Source organism: Bos mutus, chromosome 22 (genome assembly GCF_027580195.1).
Source record: "Bos mutus isolate GX-2022 chromosome 22, NWIPB_WYAK_1.1, whole genome shotgun sequence".
Taxonomy (NCBI): domain Eukaryota; kingdom Metazoa; phylum Chordata; class Mammalia; order Artiodactyla; family Bovidae; genus Bos; species Bos mutus.
Window position 1 is genome coordinate 18,291,361 of NC_091638.1, and position 19,020 is coordinate 18,310,380.

The window sequence follows — 19,020 nt, forward strand, 5'->3', positions numbered from 1 at the left end:
ACTTGCGAAAGAAATTTTAAATGTTTTCTTGATGGCTTTTTTATATGGCTTATTGTTATTTTTAAATTGACTTTTAGTTATACAAGAATTGTAACTGCATTATAAAAAGAACTGAAAGCTGAGGGAAAATACCAGCTATATGTCTAGATGACTTATAAAAGAAAGTTTAGAGATTTTCAGTGTTCTTTTGGTTTTGAATCTTGTGGTTATATGGAGTCCTCTGTTTCAGCGTTCCAGGGAACTTGGTGAATCAGGCATATGCCCAGGCCCCGACCTGTCTGAAAGCCTCTCAAGACTTGTAGATAAATAAGAATTTAGAGAGGTTGAAAAGAGGGGAAAGGGCAATCTGAGGAAAGGAGAAGCCAGTGGATAAGCCTGGGCAAACTGACCAAGGTTTCATAGAGCTGGAACGTAGGGTTTCTGAGCCAAGTGACAGGAAATGAGGTTGAAACAGGAGTTTTGAATCTGGTTGTGAAGAGTCTTAAATGTTCTGCTGAGGAGTTGAAGCTTTGCTTGTTGTTCAGGAAGCAGAGAGACACCCCGGACAGAAGGACTCTTAGAACCTCCACTCACGGTCCTGAAATCTGTAGATTAAGAAGTCGATCAGTGGTTATGGACAGGCACAAATGATGTCTGATTCTTCCTCTCCACCTCACCACTGTTCACAAGGAAAGCAGGGCTGGGAAAGAGACTGCAGGCACTGTCTTCCCCCCGCCACCCCCCGCCCCCTGCCACCCCAACGTGGTCTCTGGGATCATGGGTCACCACTGTAGCCTGTGCAGGGGAGGGAAGGGAAAGAGGCTACTTTGGAATGAATATGAAAGTGATGCTTTGAAACAAAGGCCCAACTTGAGACTGTTCTAATAACCACAGGTGACCACAGTTACACAATCAGACGACGTCAGGAGGGAGATGTCTACCCCGCAGCAACAAGTTCTGCAGAGGACTGTGCTGTGCTTAGTCACTCAGTTGCGTCTGACTCTCTGCAACCTGGTGGACTGTAGCCCACCAGGCTCCTGTGTCCGTGGGGATTCTCCAGGCAAGAATACTGGAGCGGGTTGCCGTTTCCTTTTCCAGGGAATCTTTCTGACTCAAGGATTGAACCTAGGTGTCCCATATTGCAGGCAGATTCTTTACTGTCTGAGTCACCAGGAAAACCCAAGAATACTGGGGTGAAGAGCCTATCCTTTCTCCAGGAAAACTTCCTGACCCAGAAATCGAACCTGAGTCTCCTGCATTGCACGCTGATTCTTTACCAGCTGAGCAGGACAGTTGGTGGCGATTCTTAGAGAAGATTAAGCCATTTCACACTTATTCTCTAAAGAACAGAGACCCCCTTTTTCAATAGTTTTTAGTGAAGTCTAAAAAATTTAAGTAAAGCAAATGGAAAGGGGATTTATAGAAAAGGATAATTGTTGATATTTCTATAATCCCAGGAGATAACTGTTTCTAGGGGCTCAGGGAAGGTTTTAAAAAATCAAGATAAATTTACTTATTATTATGCAGAAGATCCTTCTGCATTTTGCTCAGTTTTATAGTGTGATAATGTGATTTTGTTGTCTTAAGAACTTAATAATTAAAAAAAAAAAAACTCTTTCCCCATTGAATTGAAATAAACATTTTTAGTCTTCTTAGTTTTTCCTGTAATAGCTGCCACAGACTCCTCCACAGAACCCTCCCACCCGCAGCAGCCCCCCGCCCCCATCCCCTCCACCTGCTCAACATTTCAAGTACATTTCTTTGTGGAGAAAATCTTCAGTGGTTGCAATCTATTAAGACATTCTTTTGAGATTATGACTAAGAAACAGTGTTAACTAATTTAAAAAGAGGGAAACTAAGAGGGAATATAGAAGACACTGCAAATGAAGCCTGGTGGGTTCAGGATTCAGCGGCTAGATTAGACCAGCTCTCGGAGAGAAGCTTTACTTGTTTTCATATTGTGTCTTAAGGCAGGCATGGGGACCGTTGCACCAGGCAGTTGTCTGTGGATAATCTGCATTGTATTTTAAGGGAGAGAATGGGCTGGAGAGGTATAAAAGAGAGAGATAGCAAAAAGGTGACTCAGTAAATGGTTTTGGTTTTTGGCAGGAGAGGAGTTGGATTGAGATTTATTTATTCTGCACACACGCACACATACAGTCATACACAGACTCATTTTTATTTAGATTTTTACAAAAGAAAAAAAAATCACTAACCTTTATGAAAAAACAGTATCAATCATAATAAGCAGAAAGTTCACATAATGTATATTTAAATATGTGTAGTTATTAAAATGAAAATAGTCTAAAATCTATTGTCTCCAGTGCCACCAATGTTGTATCATTGTGATGAGGGAACTGCTTTCATTAGCTGCCATAATGCAGCTTTAAAAAAAAGAAGTATTAATCTCTATTCTATTGTCATCTAATTTTGAACAAAGGCATTAAGTCCACAGTTAGATTCATCAATCATAACACAGGAAATGTGACTGACAACCATTATGAACTCCACAGTTGATTAGCTCCCTTGATTAAATAGTGGAGAAGCTGATGGGGAAACAGCAGAGGAGGCTACCTCTCCTGTGCAAAGAATTCCCAGCGCAGAGTCTCCATGGAGTTTAGAGAAGTGGGAAACAGAAGACAGAAGTCGGGCTGCTTCACCAGTACCGCAGTATTTTCCAAAACATCAACCCACATGAGCAGGCCCCAGAGATATTGCTCAATTACTTTTTATATAACCAAAGGTATTTTGAGTCTTTTGTTTTTCTTTGGCAGGGGGAAGGGGTGGGGATAACCTTAGTTGTCATTAGAAAAGTAAGACCCTAAGTTGGGAAGAAAAAAAAATCACAGTGTCTGACGTGAATGACACCTGAATGCTGACATTAACCAAATGCCACCTTTTTGGACAGCGGCATAGAAATAAAGTCAAAATGTTCTGCTATGGCTTTTTTTTTGGAACAGCAATTTCCCTGAGAGATTGGAAAAGCAGGAGGAGGCAATCTGATGACATTTTGATTGTAGGCCCCACTCGGAAAGGCTTTGTGGAACTTCCTGCTTAACAAAGTTAAAAAAACCTGCCACCTTGTTCTGCATTCTACTTTTTAAAAATTTTTTAGTAAATGGTAGAATGTTCCAGGAGTGGTTTGTAGACTGGTGTATGTTTCATTGGCAGCCAGTAAACTCCTTGAGATGGATAATTATTTGTTAATGGTACTGCTTTCCAATTTAGCTTCATCTGTAAGGCCCTGAACGACATGCTGCTTTGCTTTATTTCCACCTTTGACTTTCTCCTTCATGAAGATGTTTCCATCTCTACTGTGAAGTTGCTCTTCTTTTCGAACTCTCACTACTTTTTGGTACTCTCCTATGTCATATTTCACCAGCCCTGCTCTGGAGTTTCTTATATGATAGTTTACCAAGTTCTTTGAGGTTAGTGCTTTGTGTTTCATAGACCAATTGAACATCTGGTGAGTGCAATGAATGGATGCACGGATGGGGGGATGAATGGAGGGATGAATAAATTGTGGATGGATGGGAGGATGGATGGGAGATGAATAGATGGATGGTGGGATGGATGGGTGGTGGGTGGATAGATGATGGGATGGATGGATGGAATGAAAGTTTGGACAGATGGGTCAGTGGAAGAAATTGAAAAATATTTCTGACTTTTATAGTACTTGATATTAGAATGAGAGAGACTTTACCATCTTTCTACAGATCTTGAGAATGATTTAGTAAGTAATGGTACTGTTTAAAATAAAAATAATAAATATAAATGTAATATTATTTATATAAAATAAACTAGTATCTCGAAAGAAAAAAATTTTTTTCTTTTTTTGGTCTTTTCCCTATGAGCCTACCTTGTATTTTCTTTCAGAATTTAGGATATAATATTTGCTAGAGCTTCACAAATAGACTGATTAGAAGGGAACTAGAGGTACAGTTTTATTTTAAACTTATGACTTTTTAAAATTACATCTTGAGATGTCCCATAAAAATTTTATGGGGCACTATTGATAAATTGTAACAATATAATAGCCAAAAGCTTTTTCATTTTTTACCTTTCCTCCTTTTTTCTTTGTGCTTCTTATTGTCCCAAATACTTATGCTAGAGAGTTGAAAAAAATTAAGCTTTGTCGTTTTTTTCCATATCCTTTTTTAATAGAAAAGATGAGAGAATAGTTAAAATTTACCCCTGAAGTTACTGAAATAAATAAAAACGATTCATCGTCCAAGCCACCTCTGTAAGTGTTCCTTGAATTAAATGGACTATCTTGAAGACAGGATACTAAACTTTTATGCCAGTTTCCTATTCATACATACAAGTAATATCAATTGTGTCTCCTGTTATTACTTTTGTGTTTTGTTGCAATGAAAAGCATGTTTAAAGTATATTTTCAACTGATACAGTGTGGGTAAGAAAAAACGAACAACGGTTGATTTGGATAGATATGGATGCTAATTTTTTTCTTTGTATTTTCTGTCTTGTATTTGTATTAAAAGTGTCTATCTTTTCGATATGTGCCTCTAACAGCAAAACAGTGTGTGAGTGTGTATTATAGAGGCAATAAATTGGGAAGTGAGGCAGTGTGACAGTGAATGTGAGGACTTAGGAAGGGCATTTATTTAGTTTCAGTATCATAACTGTAATGAGCTGTGACCCCTGTAGTTCATGGTCAGAGTGGTGTTAGATATTAGTCAGAACAATGCTAGGTATTCTACAGTAACAAATAAACCCCTACCTCTCGTGGGTGTAACACATCAAAGGTGGATCTCTCACCCTGGCAGCCTCTTCCATCTTCTTCACTCTGATATCTACAACAAATGATTTACAGGCCTCCAGAGAGAGAGGAGAGAGTTGGAAAAGTCACACCAGCTCTTAAGTGTTTTGGTCCAGAAGGGGTCTGTGCCTCTCCATTTACAGTTCTTTGACAAGGACTAGTCCCACGGTCCAAATCCTAAGTTCAAAAGATGTCTGGGAATGCCAGAGAGCCCATGAAATTGTGGTGAAGACTAGTTGCCTCTGCCACATATCACATTCAGGAAAGCTCAGTCCAAGCTGGAGTTCTGATCTGTCTGTGGTAGGCATCCAGGCCCCTGTTTCCTGGCCCCTAAGGCAGCAGCATTTTGGAACTATTGACTCCTTTGCCCAGGAAGGGCTCTTGTCCTCATTTTCAGTGTTCTGTCCCCACCACATACCACGCCATACAGCCAGGGGCGGGGAGAGGAGTGGTGTGGTGTATCATTAGCTCGTGATCTTTTCTTCATGGGCATCAGCAGACAAATGATTTTGTTGTTTTGTTTTTGTCCCTTTTTCCAAAAATTGAAAAGGAGGTCTGTATCCTTTATGCGGGTTGTAGAAAGAGAAAGAACTAAGCCAGTATCTTATTTTTTAAGTTGAAATGTAGGTGATTTACAATGTTGTGTAAAGTTATGCTGTTCGCGAAGTGATTCACTTATGCATATATATGCATTTATATGCATGTTCTTTTCCATTATGGCTTATCACGGGATATTGAATATAATTCCCTTTTAGTTGCCAAGTTGTGTCCAGCTCTTTTTGTGACCCCGTGAACTGCAGCCTGCCAGGCTCCTCTGTCCATGGGATTTCCCGGGCAAGAATGCTGGAGTGGGTGGTGTGTCCTTCTCTCTGGGCTATGCAGTAGGACTTTGTTGTTCATCCATCCTATATGTAATAGCTTACATCTGCCAGTCCCAGCCTCCCGTTCCATCTGTCCCACAGCCCCTCCCACTTAGCAACCACGGGCCTGTCCTCTATGTCTGTGAGTCTGTTTCTGTTCATCTTTGTCGTACTTTACTTAGGTTCGTTTGTGTCATAGTTTAGATTCCACATATAAGTGATATCATATGGTACGTGTCTTTCTCTTTCTGACTTACTTCAATTAAACCAGTGTCTTCTTTAGCTGGCAGAGAGAGGGAAAAGATAGCTTCCTTCAATATGTTAACAGTCATTCCACATCGCTGTCATTAACAAATATATGCTTCCATCCACCCTTCCACCCACCTACTCACCCATCCACCTATCCAGATTTCGTAGTAACAGGCCTAGTACAGGTCCCTTGAAAGTCAAAGGAGTGTCATACACCTGGTTAGCTTTTTCCAATTATCCTTCCCCTTGGATAGACAAATCGTTTCCTCTGTCATATTTTTGCTAACATTTTCAAGTGTTATCAAGTGCTGGGTTTGAAAGGCCTGAGTTTTATTCACTTCTGTAGTAATCCCTATAGTAATCTCTAGGGTGGAATCAAAGCCTAACTCTGACGGGCTCTGTAATGTCTTTGGGCTGAACTGGTGGATGCTTCTCTTCATGCAACCCTGGGAGGCCTATTTCCTCAGAGCTGAGTCTGTAGCTAAAAGCTTCTCTTCACGGCTTTGTGCACAGCTCTCTCCATCTGAAGGGCCACAGGTCCAGGGAGTGAGTGGTTCTGATGGTGGCCTCCAGATGATCACACCAATTGCCAGAGCAAGGCTGCTAAAGGGGCTTGCTTTGTAGAAAAGAAAAAAAAAATCCTGTTTGATTAAAAATGATCTGTAGTGCTGGATAGGAGTTATTATCTTAAAAAACAACGTGTTGCATTTTGGTTTCTTTACATGACTCTTCCTTCAGGCTGCCTCCTAAAACTAGGCTTTCTTTCGATAGTCCTTCGGCCATCCTACCTCATGCACACCACCCGCTCTCACCTTCTTATCTCCACCCCCTGTTTCCTTTCAAGGTCCGTACTTGTATTCTCAACTTCTACCAGGAAATCTCAGCAGGATGTCCTGCTGTACTCTAGCGCTCAGCATACTTTAAAGGGGTCAGCCTTCTGTATCATAGCTGATGATGCCGTACCCTCTTAATTCACTCAAACTCAAAATCTGGAGTCACAGTCTCCTTTTCTTCCTTCTGCATCCTCCCACTGTCAGGCTTATTATACACCATTATTCCTATTTCTTCTCTTGGAAAATTCTTCTAATACTATTTTTTTTAATGCTGTTGTTGTCAGACCATCTTACTCTCTCCTCTGTATGCTTTGGCTGTTTCCCTCATGTCTCTGTATTTTACTTTGTTTTTTTGACCCTTCCTGTCCTTGTTCTTCCTAGAGTTTGGCCAGTGATATTTATCAAATATATCACTTGTATTTTTGATGGTTCTTTTTATCCTCCAGATAACTTCCAGTTGCTAGTGTAGCATCTGAGGTCTCAATCTTCCTTCTAACTTCATCTCCACTCTGAGACTTCAGCCAGTCTGTACTTCTCTTTCACCTTAGTCATGGCTCATATTTTTTTCTCGTATATGGTGAGCATGTTACTCAAATCTCTATGTAGAGACGTTCTCACTATTCTTTCAGTACCAGAGATCTCTGTGGTAGGCATCCGTCTCTTCTCCCTGTAAACTCCAACTCAGGTATGGCGAGTAGATTTCATCTCAGAAGTGAAATCTGGTTGGTTAATAAAAGCTGCATTGAGAAGGATTCTGAGGTTCAGTGGGAAACACTGTCATGATCGTTAGTAACATGTGTCAAGAGGGGCAAAAAGAGGAGTTGATGTTGTCATTAGGGACCTTACTATTTTCTAGATACCTTCTCTGATCTACCATTGTGCTTCTGACAGGTACGCAACATCACCTACACCAACTGATAAGTTCTTTAAGGGCGTAAATTGTATCTGCTGAATTATATACCCATCCACTACAGTTTACCTATACAATGTACTGTGCTCAGTATTTGTTAGGTAAATTCCCGAATGCTGTTTATTTGCCTAAGATTGAAGAGCTTGGGCAGGCAGGGTGGTGAACGCATTGATCAGGCACCTGCGTTACATTAGAGTGTCTTTTAAGTTGTGTCTGGCTCTTCCAACGTGAGAACTGCTTCTGCTTTACCTTTGGTGACAGATGAGACCAGGTAGTGCTGTATGAGTGGACCACAGACCGTACCCCAGTACTGCCTGTAATAAATTAAATTTCAAATAGCATCGATGTTTTCGACCTTTAGGCTAACTTTGACAGACCAGCAAAGCGTGTTGTCAGATTTTCAGCCCCTCAGCCAAAGTCAAAAGCCAAAGGCTGACTTGAAGCACATTTACCAGGAGGACCTTACGGATTTGGTAGTCCTTGTAATGTCCCAGTCATTCACACAAGTCAAGTAATGATACAAATATAAAATTTTATAGTCATAGCTGTGAAATTATGATTTCTGCCTTTTTTCCCCCTCTCTGATAGATATCTCAAGTATTTCAATCTTTCTCATGATGTGGTTTTCAGAAAATACCTCATTCTGCTCTTCCTCCTCTGAGTGTCTTCCTTTTATCTGGTAATGTAGCTTGAATTTGTGAGCATGCTGGATGGGCTCTGACCAGTGAACATCAAGATCAAGAATCATACCTCTGTGGTTGTATGCTCTATATTTCTGTCTTGACATCCGAAGGAAACATTTAATCTCTCAGTGGCCACATTGCATTGTTGTCTTGTGGCATTGAGGGGCATGTGAAAAATTCCTCATCAGAGAAAGTCATTTTATTTCACTTTGGGTTGGTAAAACCTCTATTTATTGGAAAATCTACTGTGAACTGGCCTAACCGTAAAAGGGACCTTGTTAGGTGATATCACGAACATGTCCAGAGAGAGGTGAAAGTTTGGTTCAGAGGTATCAAAATTTCATCCCCACTCATTAAGCTTTCAGCTCCACTTCCTCTGTTTTAGCTGCATTCTTTGATTGCTTCTCTTCTCGTGGACGCTAAATAGCTGCAGGAGCTCTAGCCCAAGTTGTTTTTGGCTCAAATTCAACAGGAAAACGAGGAAGCACCTCTTCCTGGAGTTCACTCTGATAAGATAACTTGATCATGTGGTCACTTCTAGACCAATCACTGTGTCTTAGAGTCATCAGTGAGCTGATGGACTAGCCTGGGTCAGATGACTCAACATTGAAATAAGAGTTGGGCTATGTGTGTTGAGATCAGGGCACCATCACCAAAAGGAGGGAAGGATGCTGGGCAGACCCAGAATGACAGAGGTTCTCTGCAGTGTGATTATATCAATATTTTAAACTCTCTGAAGGCAGAGATTTTGGGTTATTAATTATTTAACACCTTCCTTCTGCCTTTAACAAACGATACAATAAATATTAAAAAAACTAGTAGTTGATGAAATGAGTGCCTGAACATAAATGGCCACAAAAATGAATGCATTGGAGATGGATGCTTAATGTAAAAATATCTTTGTCTGTCACTTACTGCATTGTCAAATATAGACCAAACTAAAAACTCCAGTGTCAGCTGTGTTTATGTAAAGGAAAATAAAAGTATAAAAAACTTCTTGATATGTCATAAGGAAGTACTCCTGTGCTCTGTAGTACTAGTGAGGCAAAATGATACATCTTAAGTGCAGAGAAAGGGGACATTTTCTTCTAGGACAAATGAAATGAAAACAGAGCTTGAATGACAGTCTAGTAACATTAATAATAACTTGACATTAGAGAGCTGCTCTTATTTCAAACATCCCGAGCAATTCTATCAGAAGAATAAATATTCTTTTTTCCAAATCCTAATACTTGCAGTTGCCTTTGGTTAAGGTGACTGTTTTCTCATGGCCACATGGCAGCTTTATTTAACAAGCATATTTTAGTTCCTAGGTTAAACTGAAGTCTCCCGTCACCCTAAATCCATCCTCTCCTTCCTGTTGGGGGCAGTTCATTTGATGCAGTAATTAGACACAGTTGTTTCTGATGCTAGAGGTGCCCCATCCCCTTGCCTCTTCACCATTTCAGTGCACTCTGGTCTCACTTCCACTTGATTTCCATGCATGCCTTGCAGGCTAAGAGGGCCAGATAATTACCACCTTAGGAAGCATCCCTCAACCAGTGACTGATCAGAAGTGAGGGATAGAGCCTCAAAGGGTGCTTCCTTATTCTCAAGGGATGACTTGGAGACACCTGTCCTGAGCTCTATCTTTAATAGATCCCTATCAGAATTTAGCCCCTGTTGCCACCATCGTAAGTTTCCTGATTACACACCTTCTCTTGCTTCTTTTCTCCCTTTTCTGCTTTACTTCCCTCTTCTCTTCCAAACTTTCCCAAGATTACTTCCCAAATAAAATAGTTACATTTTTCCAGTCTTGTCTCGATGGCTGCTTTTTTGGGGAACCCAAACTATGGTGAATGTTTTCAAGGAAGCAAGGTTGTCTTTAGTCCTCAGTGGGTCCTGATAATAGATCATCATGTCATTAGGCAGATGCTGGAGTGAAGACTGAGGACCTGCAAGGCTCGCTCTGTGTGGGTAGGATCTGGTCGCTGTAACAATGTGCTGTCTAATAACGGCTTCATGAGGGGTTAAGTTCAGGGAGAAGAACTGTGTTTCTCTAGAGCATGAGAACCTACAGCAACTGCAACAGTCATACCATGACCTTTGATGGATATTCCCAGTGAGGAAGGCCATCCCCAAGAGGAATGTGGTCTGCAGTATCAGAAGCCACTGAAAAGTAGGAAGAAATAGAGATTCTGGAAGTGGGAGGATTTGGGTATGTGGAGGGTCTTGCACACAGATCTAAGAGGTCCCGTGGGGTTGCTGAAGGTATGGGATGAAGCAGTGGGTTGAGAAGACAAAGGTTAGGAAGGGAAGAACTGGAGCAGTAGACTGACTTTTCTGTCATTTGGGGAGCTAAAGCAGGGAAATGCTAGAGAGCAGAGGATGCAGGTTGGCAAGATAACAAAACCCAACTCTTGAGTCCTTGCCTCAGTGCATGCAGAAACTGTAGTAAGTGCTGTGCATTTTCAAAATCCCATGATGTCGGCTCTTTTATTATCCCCATCTGACTCAGAGGAAATTGCAGTACAGATAGGGTAATTAGGTTACCCAGGCACTCAGAGCTGTAAAGCAGAGAGCTGGAATATGAACCTGGACCTTTTAGCTCTGGAGACCTGGCTCTGATCCAGGTGTTGGCAAATTTTTCCTGTAAAGGGCTAGATAGTAAATGTTTTTGGCTTTTTGGTCTGTACAGTCTCTGTTTCGACTCCTATACTCTGCATTTGTAGCATGAGAGTGTGCTAGGTATAGAGAGCATTAGGTTTCAATAATACCTAAACACAGAGCAAGTCTCTGTGCCAATAAAACTTTATTTGTAAAAATAGAGGAGGGCTGTAGTTTCATGAACCCTGATCTAACTACACTGTTTAACACATTAGTATAAAAGGTGATTTGGGGGACTTCCCTGGTAGTCAAGTGGTTAATACTCTGCCCACTTCCAACGCAGGGGTCACAGATTCGATTCCTTTTTGGAGAACTAAGATCTCCCATGCCACACGGTATAGCCAAGAAAAATGAATGGAAAAAATGGTGGTTTTGGCCAGAGGTGGTCTGTTTTGGGTTTTCTGACGAGCCATTGCTAGCATGCATGTCTTCATAATGAAATATGGTGGGAGACACTGGGAAGATGAGGACAGTTAGGTAACAATGTGAGGGTGATGCTGGAAGGGAAAAAAGAATAAAAGAAGCAGGAATGGAAACTCCAAGTTCTAGCTCAGTCACTTTCTTGGGAGCTGCAGGTGGGAGAGAGAAACACTCAATTCTGATCAGTGTAGTAGGGCAGCTCCAAGTTGCAGGAGCAGGTTTAAGAAGTGCCATAAAATTCAACTTTGTAGGATTTGGGCTTTATAGCATATATTGTAGCAGCCACATTGAATAAATGTATGTTTTTCATTATATTTTTATTGCACATTTAAAGCACATTAAGGCACACGCAGCTTCCAAGAAGAAAAAAATAGAGGAACTTTGACCTCACAAGTAATCACATCGATTTGAAAGGTGGTTGTATGTTATGAAGACAGAGAAAGATGTATGGCTGTTGTCCTTCTCAGTTTTATACTAACTCATTCTTCTTTGGGAAACAATATTAATAGACTTTTTGCTACATTTGTCTCCTGTTGAGGGAGCATTTCCCTTTTTTTTTTTTAAACATAAAGAATATCATATTGTGGGTGTTTAGTCATTCGCTTTTGAGTTGCAGGTAATTGGTTGCCATTCTCAGTCTGTAAAACAACCTGCTTTGTTGGGGTTTGGAAAAAAGTGAAAAGCCATTTCAAGAAATTACAACTCAAAATTATTTCTGGATTTGAGAAGCCGGGTATAGTATCCAGTGGTCTTCGATGATATATTCATTCATAGCTCCTGGAGTTGTGCAGAAGTAGTCAGTGAATCATGAGGGACAGCATGCTCACCATGTATTGCTGTGAGGTTGGATGTGACACAAATGCCCCTGGGGCTGAAATGCAGTCTGTGCCCTCTCCTCCAAGCCCTGTGCCTGCCTGGTTGAAGGGACACCTTTTTATTTATGCCAGTGCACCATTCACTTAGCCAAGCCATGGCGTTTGGGCCAACTCCGCTCAGAGGTAGTGACTTTTTCTAATCTGTGTTCTCCAGGTTATTATGTGTGTGGTGTTTTTGCAAATGATATATCATACACATTTAGGATGTTGTTGATTTTAAGATGTACCATTATCTTTTGTACACTTAAGAAAGATGAGATGCCACCAGTCACATCTTGATAGACCATTGATGATAAGACACATGCCAACTTCAAAGATGATAAAAGGTGAAGAAGGTGCAATGGAGTTATTTGTCTATTGAGTGAGTACACCTTTCTTTAATTAGCACAAAGGTGCCTTATAGCTGCCACCATATAAGGATGAGGTAGGCATGTCCTGAGAAGGAGGTTTCCACTCAGTTTTGTTTATTTTTGATGATAAAATAAAAAATAAAGTAAAATAAAAATTTTCTCTGCTCTCCTGTCATTGGTCCAGTTCTAACAGAAGTAGAAATGTTAGAGTGAAATTGACCTCAGGGAGCATCTTGCATCTCCGCTTGGGGCAGTTTCACCCCACCCTGGGGACATTAGTCAATATCTGAGGTTAGCTGTCATAACTAGAGGGAAATGGTGCCTAGTGAGTAGAGGCCAAGGGGTTGCTAAATGTTTTACAGTGCACAGAACAGCCTCCCACAACAAGAATTGTTGTTCAGTCGCCCAGTCGTGTCTGACTCTTGGACTGGGCATGGCAGGACTCTTGTCGTGAGAACCTCATGAACTATATAAAAGGACGGCGGGAATTACCTGGCTCCAAAAGTCCTGGTGACAAGATTGAGAATCCCTGATGTAGTGGGATGATGTGTAGCAGGGGTTGAGAACCTGGATATTAGAGTCAGGTAAACTTGGGTTCAAATTCCCATCTTAACCTTAACTGACTGTGGCTTTGGACAAGTTAAGTAGACTTACTGAGTCTGAGTTTCCTTGTCTATATGGAGACTACAGTCTCTACTTCAGAGGGTTGCTGAGAGTATCAAGTGAGATAACTAAGGCAAAGATGGCAACATGGCAACAGCCACATTAAATGCAAATGCAGTTCTAAGAACCTTTGTCTATACTAATGAAATCCCGAGGGCAACTCTGAAGGAAGCATTGTTTTTAACATCCATTTTACAGGTGAGCAAACAGAAAACTTAAGGCACTTGCCCAAGGTCACTCAGGAATAAGTAGTGGAACCAGGGTTTGAATCCAGGGTCCCTGTTCCAGCCAGTTCAGTCCTCCCAGCACAGTACCCCATATTGCATGAGGACTTGGGAAAAGGAGGCTCACAGTAGTATTGTTATTAATATTGTCCAGCTTAAAGCCCCCGAGAAGGCAACGGCACCCCACTCCAGTACTCTTGCCTGGAAAATCCCATGGATGGAGGAGCCTGGAAGGCTGCAGTCCATGGAGTCACTGAGGGTTGGACACGACTGAGCAACTTCACTTTCAATTTTCACTTTCATGCATTGGAGAAGGAAATGGCAACCCACTCCAGTGTTCTTGCCTGGAGAATCCCAGGGATGGGGGAGCCTGGTGTGCTGCCGTCTATGGGGTCTCACAGAGTTGGACACAACTGAAGTGACTTAGCAGCTTAAAGCCCCTCCTTACAGATGGCTAGTGACTCAGAGTTTGGAGAGTGGTAGGACTTGGCAAGTTCTCTGTGAGAGGAAAGCTAACCTGGACTAGTTTTTGGGTCTCCTGCTCTTCAGGAACCAGTCTTTTTCCCTTTGCCACGCTACCCCTGCCAACCCACCATGGTGTAGCAGGAGAGAGCCTGGCTCTAGCCTTGAGCCTTGGCACCACCACTTACTGTGTGACTCTAAGATCTCAAAAGACTCTTTAGTGTATACAGGAGGTAATCATACCTATCTAATGGAGTTCTTGGTGGTGATCATGTGCAATCGTAGATATCAGATGTTGGCGAACAGCAGTAGATGTCTGAGTGCTTGGGTGAGGGCTAGGGTTCTGAAGTCTCCAGGAAAAGGCTGTCCTGATGATCATCTCGAAGTTGAGGGGGCTGTATACTTTATATCTAAAACGTTTTAGTTTTTACCTCAGATATTCTATTTTGATCTTTTAAAAAATAGCTTTCAACTTAAATTTTTGAGCTTTATAGAATAGAATTATAGTAACTGTTTTAATGTTCTTATCTGCTAATTCTGACTTCTGTTCCATGTTTGGGTTGGTTTTGAGCAATTGATTTTTCTCCTCATTATAGGTTACACTTTTATGCTTTTTGAATACTTGGTGATGTTTCATTGGATGCCAGACATTATGAATTTTATGTCACTTTTTGCTGGATATTTTTTGTATCCTTATAAACATTTTTAAAGCTTCATTTTGTTATGCAGCTGCATTACTTAGAAAGAGTTTGATCCTTTTTCTTTAAATATTTTTTTAGAGAGAAAACTCTCTCAAGGCAGTAATTTAGGACAGTTCTAGGACTTATCTTGTTTATTTTTCATTCTTGGGTATCAGTGTCCTTTATTACTTGTTGTTGAGTGTTTTGAAAGCCACTGTTTCAGGTGAGAGGATAAATCTACTTCCTGTTATTCCAGCTTGGATGGTAGCAGAACTGTGGCCAGCCTTTCGGATGATTTTTATTATTATCACTCAATATTATGATTGTTGTCTTCATTTTTAGATAAGGAGATAGAGGTTCAGAGACATTAAGTCATATAAAGACAAAAGTAGTTTAAGACACTGCATTTTTTTTTTCTCAGAATGAATGTGAGTAATCACAAAAGTAAATTTACAAAGCAAAGACCAACAGGTCAGTTGCTGGTGACCTGTCATGTAGCCCTCTTTTCTTCTTGAAGGTAAATTAACTCCTGATTAATCAAAGTGACTTCCCTCTTTCTTACGCTTGCAAAGCACCAGCTTCTCTCCTTTTGTCTTTTTGAATCACTGATTTATACCTATGGATTTTGACTTCTTTGGGGATTAACCAGTCAAGTGTTACCTTATTCAACAGTGAGGATAAAAGGAGTACTGAAAGAAATTTCATGGAGAAATGAATATCTTTTCCCCAGTATATTCTCTGAGGTGCTGCTGTGAAGTCAGTGCTAAGAGGGGAGAATTGAGAATGACGGCATGTGCCATCAGATATTTACTTCTGTTTTTAAAGACTATTGTCATTTTATGGCATGATCTAATGAGAGGCTCTCTAGACTGGAGGCACCAGCCATGTGAACTTGAGTTCCAGCCAAGTTACCATTTGGCAGAGTATATGTGTCCCCATGACCTTCACTGTAAAGTGGAGGCAGAAATACTCCAACTCATCTATTCTTGTAGGTCACTGGTAAATGCCGGGAGCTGGCATATTGCATATTGATTGCATATTGCATATTGCATATTGAGTGCAGCACTTTCCACAGCATCATCTTTCAGGATCTGGAATAGCTCAACTAGAATTCTATCACTTCCGGGAGCCAGCGTGAGGAACTCCGCCCATGGCAAAGGTCATGAGGAAGGAGGCTCGGCATACGCAAAGGCAGGATCGAGCCTCAGGAGTCCCCCTGGAAATTCTCGAGCATCTACCCCAAAACCAGAGTCTGCCTACTTTCTGCTTTGTGCTCTCACCTACACCTCTGACTTTACGGGGGCGAAGGCTGTCCCCCACTACCTCTCTCTGAAAAAAGAGTTAGCTTACAGCTCCAGTTAATAATTCCTGGGTGTGACAGTGTTTCAACCTACAAACTCCTTTGGAAATCCTCTAGCCTGCCTGAATAGGTTTTTCCGGCCACACGTGATTGTTCAGAGCCTCCCAACTGTGAGAGGCAGGAGATGTTCTAAACTGTCTAAACACAGATTCTTTTGAGTAGTTAAAAGATTGATTAGAAATTGTATTGGTGAAGGGTTTTTCACTTGTTGGGCCAATGTTTGCTGCTAAGTCTCCATATCCCTTACCTTCTGTGTCCCTGGCAGTGTATTGATTAATATAATTGGTGTAAGTAGTAGCTTTAATGTTTGCAACCTTGGACCCTTGAGTTAATTCTTTTCTTGATTGAGCCCACCACACTTTTGCCCTATAGGAATGCAACTTTATCTAATGCTTTTGGAGGGTGGCTCCTGACTTTGGAATAATTACCTTTAGAGAAAAATAAGTTTCTTAAAATGTTAACAGGCCTCCTGGCCAGAAGATGATGTAAATCATCTGAACTTTTGCATATGATAAGTTTGAAAGTCTGGCTTCGATTAGGATCAGGAACTGCTGTCCTTGCATGACTCTACCCCTTCCCCCATTATCCTCTATGCACAACTTAAGGTATAAAAACTACTTTGGAAAATAAAGTACGGGCCTTGTTCACTGAAACTTGGTCTCCCCATGTCGCTCTCTCTCTCAAATTCTGGCTGAGTCTCCATCTGGAGCGTGGAACCCGCCATGCTTGCTAATTATGCCTGGGCTTCTAAGATCCAACCGGGGAGGCCTCAGTGTCTCCTCTCCTTCGGGAGAACGGAAGGACGCCTGTGGCCTACGTAAGTGATGCAAACTTCTTGTCTTGAAGTTTTATTGGTCTCCTGCATAAACCAAGCTACTTGGCCTCTTTTCTTCACTGAATTTTCCTACTGAGCTATCCTTATTTCAGCCGCTTTTCTCCACTGAATTTCGTCACTGAGCTATCCTCATCCTATTACTCTTTATATCTTTGATAAATATTTAAATAAATAGATCGCCTATGCCGTCTCTCCTTCGAATACCCTGGATCAGCTGGGGCTGGACCCCGGCAGGTAAGGCCAAACACAATCATGGATATTGCTTTAGTAGGAAAAGTTTAAAAGCTGAAGCTAATCCAGTGGGAGAAGGCTAGGGTGGGATGATTTGAGAGAATATTATTGAAACATGTACATTACCATATGTAAAATAGATAACCAGTGCGAGTTCTAGGGCATGAAGCAGGGCACCCAAAGCTGGTGCTCTGAGACAACCCAAAGGGATAAGGTGGGCAGGGAAGTGGAAGGGGAGCTCAGGATGGGTGGACACATGTACACCTGTGGCTGATTCATGTTGATGTATGACAAAAACACCACAATATTGTAAAGTAATTATTTTCCAGTTAAAATTAATTAATTAAAAAAGCTGAAGCTAAGAAGGCTATTATTTGGGATTCTCTCCCTTTGATAAACTAAATATAAAGCAGGCATTCACCTTTAGAAGGAAGGCTTTGTGTGAGGATGCCACACTCAGGGCATTTTTTAAAAGTTATTTATTTATTTGGCTGTGCCAGGTCAGTCATAGTGGTGGTTTGCGAACTCTTAGTTGCAGCAAGTGGGATCTAGTTCCTGACCAGGGATTGAACCTGGGCCCCCTGCATTGGGAGTGCAAGTGGGATCTAGTTCCCTGACCAGGGATTGAACCTGGGCCCCCTGCATTGGGAGTGCAAGTGGGATCTAGTTCCTGACCAGGGATTGAACCTGGGCCCCCTGCATTGGGAGTGCAGCATCTTAGCCTCTGGACCACCAGGGAAGTCCTACTCCAGGGAAATTTTGTCAGAGAAAAGGTATGAAGTTTAGTAGAAAATCCACAGGTTTGGGAATTCAACCAAAATGAATTCTGCCAGCTGTGGTGTTTACTTACTTACATCTTGTTTTACTCCGACCCAGCTTTCAGAGCAGTAACCATGGTGGAGTCTTGAGCCTGTCCCCTAGTCAAGCTAAGTGGCCACCTCTCCCCGTAATGTGCCCTTCACCTGCCTTGGCTCCTGTAATCTGCCCAAAATATCTTGACCCAGCTCTATATGTCACTCAAGCACTGGCCTAGTTATCTTCTGGGAGGGTTTCCTAACAAACTGAAATGTTCTTTTGTCTGTACATCTCCTGAGCTTTGTGCTGTTGCTCTAGAGTTGATCATATAACATTTCTGGTTATTTTAATATATTTTCAGTCCTTCAAAAGCTGAGAACAGACTTAATTGATAGCAGTATCGTAGACCCTCTGATCCTGAAAACATTTGAAACCATTTTCATAATTTTTATTTTTTTAAAAAAAAAAAAAAGCTGGTAACTCATCACATTTCACAGAATCTTAAAACAGAAGATTAATTAAAGTAAAATTCCCCATGTTCCTCTAACCCTTCCTGTCTGTCTTGCCAGTGGGAAGAACCATTCACAGTTGGGAGCAGTAATCATTTAGACATGCATATGCATGGTATGCCTTACAGACATGTACATTCAAGGTCTTAGAAAAATTTTTTAAATGGAATTATGATTTACATATTATAAGCAACATACTTTCTTTGCTGAGGACACTTGATATTATTTTCTAATATTCCATCTTAAGTACCTTATGCATTTATTTGTTTTCCTATTGGAAGACATATTTTCCTTTTTTTTACTATTAAAGACAAGGCTATGAAAAGTATCCCTGAAAGTTTTCAATCTGCTTCACCCCAAATTTGGAAATGTTGCTTCATAAGTGACTTTGAGATGCTTGATCCCCTTCTCATTGAGATAACAAAAACTTTAAATTTCAAACATGATCATTTGAAAACTGTTGGCCTTCACAACTGTTTCCAAACGATTTTTTACCATTTTAAATACGAACGTCTTAACACAGAATTTCAAAGCATTTTAGATATTAAACTAACTTATTTGTAGGGTGGCTGACAAGTTGAAACTTTTTGACAATGATTTTATATTCTACATTTTAATGATCTGAGTGTTCCAAAATAACATCCTAATATTTTGAAGCATTTGGAAACTCAGAGCT

At 41.0% G+C, this 19,020-nt stretch overlaps 1 non-coding gene across 1 annotated transcript; it reads right to left on the minus strand.

Annotated features, from left to right (window-relative positions):
• Positions 1–17,706: 17,706 nt before the first annotated feature.
• Positions 17,707–17,779, minus strand: TRNAG-CCC (transfer RNA glycine (anticodon CCC)). Its single transcript has one exon. It is a non-coding gene; the product is annotated as a tRNA-Gly (tRNA).
• Between the last annotated feature and the right edge of the window lie 1,241 nt (positions 17,780–19,020).